Below are 10,853 nucleotides of genomic sequence, written 5' to 3' on the forward strand. Positions count from 1 at the left end.
CTTTATTGGATCTATTACAGAAATTTTTATAGTATCTTAAAGCAATAAAGTATTCTTAAATATAATTTATTTATTTGATAATTTCATACGTACATTATTTTTTTTGGTTTTCTTGTTTGTTAAAGAAAGGATTTGCCTTTGAAATGCTGGCTCTCCTGTAATGAGCTCTCTAGACCAGGTTTACCTTGAAATCAAATGGGCCAATGATTCCAGCTCCAGGGTATTGGAATTAAAAGTGTGGATCACCACAACGAACCCAACACATTAAAGGTATTTAGATAATACTTACCAGAAATAATTCTTTTGTTAACTCCTCCTGGACTTACTTCCTACTTTCTTATATCCCTCTCAACTTCATCTATTTCTTTATATAATCCTGTAAGTGTAATTTGTGCATACATTATATATATATATATATATATATATATATATATATATATATATATATACTTTAAAAATAAAGCTTGTCTAAAGATCAGAGAGAGAGAGGATAGCCATTAGGTAGCAATAGCAGTTTGGAGATCTATACAGACAGACTGAAAGTGATATAGCTGGGCAGAGAAAGGAAGTGATAAGGCCAGATAGAGAGAAGTCTTGATTTTATGAAAAAATATATTACACAAAATCTAACATTAACAAGAAAATTATTTTTATGCATGGTTACTTATCAATCAATTTGTTTCAGACTAATATTCACCAACTGCAAGGGACATTAAGAAATTATCTTATGTAATAAAACTAAATACTAAGATATCCCAAATTAAATCTTTTAAAAAGAGGGAAATAATTAGCATGCATAATATATGTTGTGTGAAAGATAGTGTCATAATAATACAAAATGGATAAGAGTTATAAATAATAAAAACGAAACAAATTTAAATTGAACTTAAAAAAGGAAAATGTACACTAGGTAACTTTGGGGTGAAAGTTTCTATCTCTCTCAAATTTAAAATACCTATCATTGTAAACACATTTTTTTTAGAAAAAATTATAAAAAGTAGTCACAATGATTTGTTTTTACCAATGAGATATATCTTTAAATAAATATCAAGGAAGTTGATATGCTAAAATAAATATTTTTAATTATTTTTCTAATTTCCTTACTGTTATTTTTACATTAAACCACTATCTGCAATGCAGTCACCAAAAATCTGGTAATAAACACAGGTTTGTAATTGACTTTGAACTCTAGCTTCTTTGAGTCAACCACTTTTATGACTGCTTTTATGAAGTCTTCCAGAACTACGAACTACAAAATTATGATCCACAGGAATGGCAATCATACAGGTTTCAGTACAAATATTTTTCATGTCTGTCCCTTTAAAGACATCTGAAAGCTTTACAATTGCTTCATAATATATTTCACCATGCTTTGTAATAGGTCCTGCAAAGATTTTCAATATATCTAATCATATATATATATATATATATATATATATATATATATATATATATAATATTCCTGAACACAACAAAGCAGAATCTTGTGTATCTGGTATATTTGTAGCCATGACCATTTCACCTGTATGTAGAGTATCAAATCCATCAATTTGATTTAGTAACTATATTAATTTATTCTGAAGCTCTCTGTCAGCCTATGTACCCTCAGAAATTTGAAAGCCACAAATAGCATGTATTTTATCTATAAAAATGATGCATAACTGGCAGTCCCTGCCACAATTAAACATTTCTCTCTAACCACATGAACACATTCACCAATGTACTTGTTTAAATAGAACTAGATACGAACAATAAGAAGTTGCAATCCAAATCCCAAAGAAGGGAAAAGCACACAAATTAGCATCAACAACAATGAAAACTAAAACAAGAAGAAATATCAATTACTGGTCATTAATATCCCTTAATATAAATTAACACAACTCACCTATAAAAAAGAACAGTATAACATATTGGATACAAAACAAAATCCATCCTTCTTCTACATACAAGGAACTCACCTCAACCTCAAAGACAGACATTATCTTAGAGTAAAGAGTTGGGGAAAATATACCAATCAAATGGACCTAAGAAACAAGCAGATGTAGCTATACTAATATCAAGCTAAAATAAATCAAAGAGACAAAGAAGGACATTTCATATTAGTCACAGGAAAAATTGAGAAAATCTCAATACTGAACATCTATGCCCCAAATACAAGGGCACCCTCATATGTAAAAGAAACACTTCTAAAGCTTAAATCATACATTAAACCTGACACACTAATAGTGGGAGATTTCAACACTCTACTCTTATCACTTGACAGGTCAATCAAGCAAAAACCGAACAAAGAAATAAGGGAACTAGCAGATGTTATGACTCAAATGGACTTAATAGTCATCTATAAAATATTCCATCCAAACATAAAGAATATACCTTCTTCTCAGCACCTCATGGAACATTCTTAAAAATTTAGCACATACCCTGTGAGAAAACAAACCTCAACAAATACAAACAAAATGAAATAACTCCATGTGTCTTATCAAATCTCCAAGGTTTAAAACTAGAAATCCACAAAAATACAAATTCCAGAAAGCCCACAAGCACATGGAAATTAAACAAGGCTCAGCGGAATCATCAATGAGTCAAGGAAGAAATAAAAGGAGAAATTAAAGACTTCCTAAAATTCAATGAAAATGACCACACAACATACCCAAATTTATGGGACACAAAGAAAGCAGTGTTAAGAGGGAAGCTCATAGCACTAAATGCCTACATAGAGAAGCTGGAAAAATCCCACACTGGTGAATTAACAGAACATTTGAAAACTTTAGAAGAGAAAGAAGCAAATTAACCCAAGAAAATTAGACAGCAGGATGTAATCAAATTGAGAGCTGAAATCAACAAAATAGAAACAAAGAACACAATACAAAGAATCAATGAGACAAAGATTTGTTTGTTCGAGAAAGTCAAAAAAATAGACAAATCTTTACCAAACTAACCAAAAGGCAGAGAGTATCGAAATTAACAAAATCAGAAAAGAAAAGGGGGATATAACAACAGACACAGAGGAAATACAAAGAATCATCAGGTCATATTTCAAAAACCTGTACTCCACAACATTGGAAAACAAAGGAAATGAACAATGTTCTGGATAAATATCACTTACCAAAATTAAATCAAGACCAGATTAGCAAAATAAACAGACCTTTAACTGATGAATAAATAGAAACAGTCATAAAAAATCTCCAACCCAAAAAAAAAAAAGAATTCTACAAGATTTTCAAAGAAGAAATAATACCAATAATCCTCAAATTATTCCACAAAATATAAACAAAAGCAACATTGCCAACCCCTTTTTTATATGAGGCTAAAATTACCCTGATACCCAAACCACAGAAATATATTACTAAGAAAGATAATTACAGACCAATCTCACTCATGAATATTGATGCTAAAATACTAAATAAAATACTGGCAAATCGAATCTAAGAACACATCAGAACCATCATCAGAATGATCAAATTGGCTTCATCCCAGAGATGCAGGGATAGTTCAACATTTGGAAATCTACCAATGTAATCTACCATACAAACAAACTGAAAAATGAAAAAAAAAAATAATGATCATCTCATTAGATGAGGAAAAAGCACTTGACAAAATATAGGATACCTTCATGATAAAGGTGTTGGAGAGAGCAGGAATATAAGGACCATACCTAAACATAATAAAGGCAATATACAGCAAGCCAATGGCCAACATCAAACTAAATGGAGAGAGACTTCCAGTGATCCCACTGAAATCAGGAACAAGACAAGGTTGTCCACTCTCTCCATTTCTATTCAATATAGTTCTTGAGGTCCTAGCTAGAGCATTAAGACACCAAAAGAAAAGCAATTGGATACAAATCAGAAACAAGAAGTCATCCTCTGACTATTTGCTGATGATATGATAGCTTAAATAAGCATCCCCCAAAATTCTCCCAAGCAACTTCTAAAAATCATAAACATTTTCAGTAATGTATCAGGATACAATATTAAATAAAAAAATCATGAGCCCTCCTGTACATAAATGAAAAAAAGAGCTTAGAAAGAAATCAGAGAAACATCACCCTTCACAATAGCCACAAATAGCATAAAATATCTCAGACAAACTCTATCCAAACAGATGGAAGACTTGTATGACAATAACTTTAAATCTTTGAAGAAAGAAATTGAAGAGGACACCAGAAAGTGGGAAGATATCCCATGTTCTTGGGTAGTCAGAATTAACATAGTAAAAATGTCAATCCTACCAAAAACAATCTACAGATTCAATGCAATGCGCATCAAAATCCCAGTAAAATTTTTCAAAGACCTTGAAAGAACGGTACTCAACTGCATATGGAAAAGCAAAGAATCCAGAATAGCCAAAATGATCCTGTACAATAAAAGAACATCTGGAGGGATCACACTCCCTGACTTCAAACTCTATTACAGAGCTACAGTACTGAAAACAGCTTAGTACTGGCATAAAAACAGATAGTCAGACAAATGAAACAAAATCAATGACCTGGATATTAGTCCACTAAACTTCCAACACCTGATTTTTGACAAAGAAGCAAAAAATATAAAATGGAAAAAAGAAAACACATTTAACAAATGGTCCTAGCATAAATGTATATCAACATGTAAAAGAATAAAAATAGATCCATATCTATCATCATGCACAAAACTCAAGTCCAAATGGATCAAAGACCTCAACATAAAGCCAGCCACACTGAATCCTATAGGAGAGAAAATGTAAAGCACACTTGAACACATAGGTATAGAAAAGCACTTCCTAAATATAACCTCACTAGCCTTTGGATGTCAGTGTGGCAATTTCTCAGAAAACTAGAAAACAACCTTCCTCAAGACACAAAACTACCACTTTTTAGTATATATCCAAAGGATGCTCAGTCATGCCACAAGGACATATGCTCAAATATGTTCATGACAGCATTGTTTATCATAGTCAGAACATGGAAAAACACTAAATGTCCCCCAACTGAAGAATGGATAAGAAAAATGTGATACATTTGCACAATGGAGTACTACACAGCAGAAAAAAAGTTACATCTTGAGTTTTGCAAGCAAATGGATAGAGCTAGAAAACATCAATTTGAGTGAGGTAACCCAGATACAGAAAGACAATTATCACATGTACTCCCTCATAAGTGGTTTTTAAACACAAAACAAAGAAAACCAGCCTGCAAATCACTATCCCAGAAACGTTAGGCACCAATTAGGACCCTAAGAGAGACACACATAGATCTAATGTACATGGGAATTATGAAAAGACAAGATCTCCTGAGTAATTTGGGAGTTTGTGAACCTTGGGAAAGGATTTGAAGAGGAGGGTAGAGGCATGGAATGAAAGAGAGAATTTAGAGCTCCATAATAATCAATAAACAAAAAGAAGTTTCAGTCCAGGTGGATAGTAGCAACTCATGCCAGAAGTGCCTTCACACGGCCTGGTGGTCTATATATCAAACAGCGTTTTGGAGGTATTATTCCAACAAGAGGGAAAAAAAATCTGTTTGTAAGAGGGAATTCTATTACCTTTCTTAACTTCTGAATCTTCTCTAAATTCCCTCAAATCTCAGAACAAGAAACATTTCCAGTGTCCTCATGAGACATGTAAACCAAAGTATCCACCCATTTGCAAATACCTCAATATGCTTAGTATAGTCATATCCAAAGCTAGTCCTGTGTCTGGCCTCAGCTTAATTTTAAACTGATGAAAATAACCTATAATATATTTTGGTCCATTTGTCCCATTGACAGTGAATCTTTCGTCTGTCAATTGTTTAAGCAGTTCAACCACAATCTGCCCAATACATTGTACTGCCTTCAGATAATTTTTAGACATTTCCTACTGCTTGGTAAATTCTTTTAATTGTTCCCTTAGCTCCTTACAATGTTCCTCAATTTCCTTGTGCTTAGCATTTTCTTGTGGTAGTCCTGAAGCACCTTATGTCTAGGGCCCACCATGATGAGAAAACATCAATTTTTAAAATAATTTCAAAATAAATATTATTTTAATCATTATTTTTAAAAGTAATAAAAATATTAGTAAAACAATAGCTTACCCCCATTTTTTAAGGAAATTATCCTTACATTCACTGCAACCTTTATAAGTAAAGAATATAATTTAAACTGTTTTCATTTAAAACAGAAACAATTATATGTTCAAATATAGAATATAATTTTAATAAAAACCAGTTCCAAAAAATCAATCATACAGGTGAAATACAATAATTTATAATTATTGATTAGTTAAAAAATATTATCTGGGTCAGGTGGGATCAGCTAAAGTTAGCAGCATAAACCCGTAAAAACTCAATTTTGATTTGTAAAGTATCATATTCATTCCTCATGATATGTTTTCTATGCAGTTCAATAGAGAGTGAAATCATTTGTTAGGGTTATATACACAAACACATACAAACAAACACAACTCACACAGTTCGTGCAACAGGCATATATACGTATAGACAGAAATACACAGAGAGAGACACACAGTTTCAAAAGACACCATTCAAAAAGACACAGATTCACAGTTATGCAGGAGAATGAAAAAAGGGCAAAAGACACAGGGAGCATGAAGCAAAGAATTCAAACCTTTTCGTGATCTTGAAGAAGTAACTTCAAATGAAAATGATTTTATTTCTTTTCTTAAGATGACACTGATGCAGTATTGGGAACACAGATTTAATCACTAATTTATTATGATCCACTTATGATTCAATGATGAGAAAGTATCTAAAATAATAATTTCAAAGGAAAAATTGTTCTAAAGTGTTTATATAAATTTTGCTAAAATTTATAACCCACTTAAAAAAACAATGCAAAAGCAGGAAAACATTAAAATGAAAAGGAATTGTTGGTACTGAGGAGATCCAGAGTGATGAGCAAGTGGCCTCCCGGCCAGAAGGTCTCAGGGAAGAGAGTCCAGATACTCTCCAATTCCCTAAACTTTTCTGGCCATCCAATGGGGTGTATTCCCAGCTACTGGCTTTCTATAATTACCCCATTCCATCTTGCCCCCAAGCACTCCTTTCCATCTGCGGGGTTCTTGGATAACCCAACTCAGCCTGGACTCTGCTCCCTGGGACCATCCAGCTGGGTGTGTATATAACCCTAACAAATGATTTCACTCCTTTTCATCTGTGGAGTCCTTAGATCCACCATCACAGCCTGCTTAAGGGCAGAGGGGATCTGAGAGCCAAACCAAGCACTGAAGGGTCCTAAGAGAGGGCAGACCAAGAAAAACTCCCAAGTACACAGTCAGTCACAGCAAAGATTAGACAAAGATGCCAAGACTCTCCGGGTCTCATTTGAAGGAAAGATGGGCAGATGCCAATGCAAGAATTCCCAAACAACCTGAAAAGCAACATGATAAAACAAGAATCCATCAAACACACAACAGGAAGACTTGAATACCCTAACCCAGTAGAAGAATTGACATTAACGGAAACTTATGAAAATGATGGAGACCTTTAAACAGCAAGTAAAAATTTTCATTAAAGAAATGGAAGAGAAGACAAATAAAACGTTAGAAGAAATTAATAGATTCCTCAAAGATACCCAAGAAAAACAAGAAAAAGCTACCAAATAGATAAAGGAAACATGTTGTTCAAGACTTGAAGACCAAAATGGAGACAATAAAGAAAATACAAACCAAGGGATGGCTGGATATGGAAAATCTGGGTAAAAGAACAGGAACTACAGAGACAAGTATAACTAACAGAATACAAGAGATAGAAGAAAGAATCTCTGGTGCTGAAGATACTATAAAGGAAATAGATGCATTGATGAAAGAAAACAACAAATCCAACAAATTCTTAAAACAAAACATTCAGGAAATCTGGGACACCATTAAAAGACCAAAGCAAAGAATAATAGGGGTGGATGAAGGAGAATTCCAGCTCAAAGGCACAGAAAATATATTCCACAAAATTATAGAAGAAAATTTTCCCAACCTAAAGAAGGATATTCCTATGAAGATACAAGAAGCTTACAGAACACCACATAGACTGGATCAAAAAAAAATCCCTCACCATATAATAATCAAAACACAGAATAAAGAAAGAATATTAAGAGCTGTAAAGGAAAAAGGTCAAGTAACATATAAAGGTAAACCTATCAGAATTACACCTGAATTCTCTATGGAAAATATCAAAGCCAGAAGGTCTTGGATAGATGTGTTACAGACATTAAGAGACCATGGATGCAAGCCCAGACTATAACCAGCCAAGCTTTCTTTCACCATCAATGGAGAAAACATGATGTTCCATGACAAAAACAGATTTAAAAAACACATAGCCACAAACCCAGCCTTATAGAAAGTACTAAAAGGAAAACCTCAACCCAAGGAAGCCAACAAGACTCACAATAGCAAGGACATCTCACAACCCTCCACCAACACAACACAAAGAAAGGAAACACACAAAAACTACCAACCCCCAAAATTAACCAGAGTTAACAACCATTTGTTATTAATATGACTTAATATTAATGGTCGCAATTCACTTGTAAAATGACACAGGGTAAGACAATGGATACAACAACAGGATCCAACTTTCTGTTGTTTACAAGAAACACACCTCAACCAAAAGACACTTAAGGTCATGCTCAACCTTCTTAGCAATCAGGGAAATGCAAATCAAAACATCTTTGAGATTCCATCTTACACATATGAGAATGGCTAGAATCAAAAACACCAATAATAACCTATGCTGGAAAGGATGTGGAGTAAGGGGAACACTCATGCATTGCTGGTGGGAGTCCAAACTTGTGCAACCACTTTGGAAATCAGTGTGGCAGTTTTTCAGAAATTTGGGAGTCAACCTACTCAGGATCCAGCAATACCCAAGAGATGTCTAATTATACTACAAAAGCATTTGTTCAACTAGTTCATAGCAGCATTATTTTTAATAGCTAGAACCTGGAAACAACCTAGATGCCCCTCAATGGAAGAATGGATGAAGAAAGTGTGGAATATATACATATTAGAGTACTATTCAGCGGTAAAAACCAATGACTTCGTGAATTTTGCATGCAAATGGATGGAAATAGAAAACACTATTCTGAGTGAGGTATTGCAGAGCCAAAAAGATGAACATGGGTTGTACTCACTCATTAGTGGTTTCTAGCCATAAACAATGGACATTGAGCCTATAGTTTGTGATCCTAGAAAAGCTAAGTAATAAGGTGAACCCAAAGAAAAACATATATTTCCTCGTGGAGATTGGAAGCAGACAAGACTGCCAAGCAGTATTTGGGAGCATGGAGGTGGGGGTGGTATGGGAGGAAGGGGAGAGGGGGAGAGAGAGTAAATAAGGGTAGGGTTGGGGAGAGCTTGGGGGGAGTAGGATGGTTGAGAGGAGGAAGGACAAATATGGGAACAGGGAAATAGATATCTTAATTAAGGAAAACATTTTAGGATTGGCAAGAGGCTTGTCTCTAGAAGGATTCCCAGGTGTCCACAAGGATGTCCCCAGCTAAGACCCTGGGAAGTGGAGGAGAGGGTGCCTAATCTTGCCTTGTCCCATAGTCAGACTGATGACTATCTTGAATATCACCATAGAACATAGAGAGAGAAAGAGACCCACATTGGAGAACTGGACTGAGCTCCTAAGGTCCAGTTGAATTACATAAGGAGGGAGAATATGAGCAAGGAATTCAGGACCATGAGTGGTTGGTCCACCCACTGAGACAGTATGATTGATCTAATGGGCGCTCACCAAATCCAGCTTGACTGGTACTGAATGAGCATAGAATCAAATTGGACTCTCTGAATGTGGCTGACAATTGGGGCCAACTGAGAAGTCAATGATAATGGTAATGGGTTTTGTCTCTACTGCATGTACTGAGTTTTTCTGATCCTAGTCTATTTGGATGCACACCATTCTAAGCCTGGAGGTGGGGGGGGTGGACTTCCCACAGGGAAGGAACCCTGCTCTCTCTTAGGACTGGAGAGGTAGGGCAGAGGGTGAGTGGGGGAGAGGGAGAGAGATTGTAGGAGGGGAGGAAGTGGAAATTTTGAATGGTATTATTTATAAAGCAATAAAAACTAGAAAAAAAAAGAATTGCTTCAAATTTGTAAATGATATTTCAGATACTCTCTCTCCAAAAAATGTTCGGTATATTTTGTCCTCATTCTTAATTGTTTTTTTTTCTATAGAGACATTTGAGTACGAATATTCTGTCAATTTGCATATGATTTTATATTATAATTTTTACAGATTGTTTCTTTTTTTTTATTTTCATAGTTCTCCTTTGTTTTCCATCAATGTTTTTCTCTTGTTTTCATCCTGTCATTGTTTGTTCATTTTATCTAAAACAATGCTTTGTTTCTTTTTCAATTTTTCTATATGTGTGTTTTGCTTGCATATATGTATGTACTTCAATTATGTGACTACTGGAATTATAGAATGTTGTAAACTCCCATGTGGTTATAATAAACTGAACATGTATTCTCTACAAATGCTCCTTGTGTGTGTGTGTTTTAGTTATGTATTTTGACACTTTCTTTTCATTGCTTTAAATGTGGTTAGAGACTTGGAATCTCCCAATACATTCTTAAGAATTGAAAACAGAGATTTGAGCCATCACACTCAGTTTAAATATATGATTTTTATTCTTCTACTCTTCTTCTTGTTATTTTTCATCCCTTCACAATTTTTCTTATTTTTCTTTGTGTTTTGTAAGTTATTTTAAGTTTTATTTTTATTTTTGTGTTATTCTCTAGTATATTTCTTATTTTTTCTCAATTTACTCCCAGACCAATTATTTTCTTGATAATATTTTTTTTTTGTTCTTTTTTTCCCTACAGTAATTAATGGAGTTATGGAGGCGTTTGACTTTATTTGGTGATTACTGTATCTGTTG

The 10,853-nt window shown here is 34.1% G+C and overlaps 1 pseudogene; it reads right to left on the reverse strand.

Annotated features, from left to right (window-relative positions):
- Positions 1-1,117: 1,117 nt before the first annotated feature.
- Positions 1,118-5,951, reverse strand: LOC121440439 (annotated as a pseudogene).
- Positions 5,952-10,853: the final 4,902 nt, after the last annotated feature.

This window comes from Microtus oregoni, unplaced genomic scaffold, assembly GCF_018167655.1.
Source record: "Microtus oregoni isolate MIOR12 unplaced genomic scaffold, Mior012 000067F_ref0000223, whole genome shotgun sequence".
NCBI lineage: Eukaryota > Metazoa > Chordata > Mammalia > Rodentia > Cricetidae > Microtus > Microtus oregoni.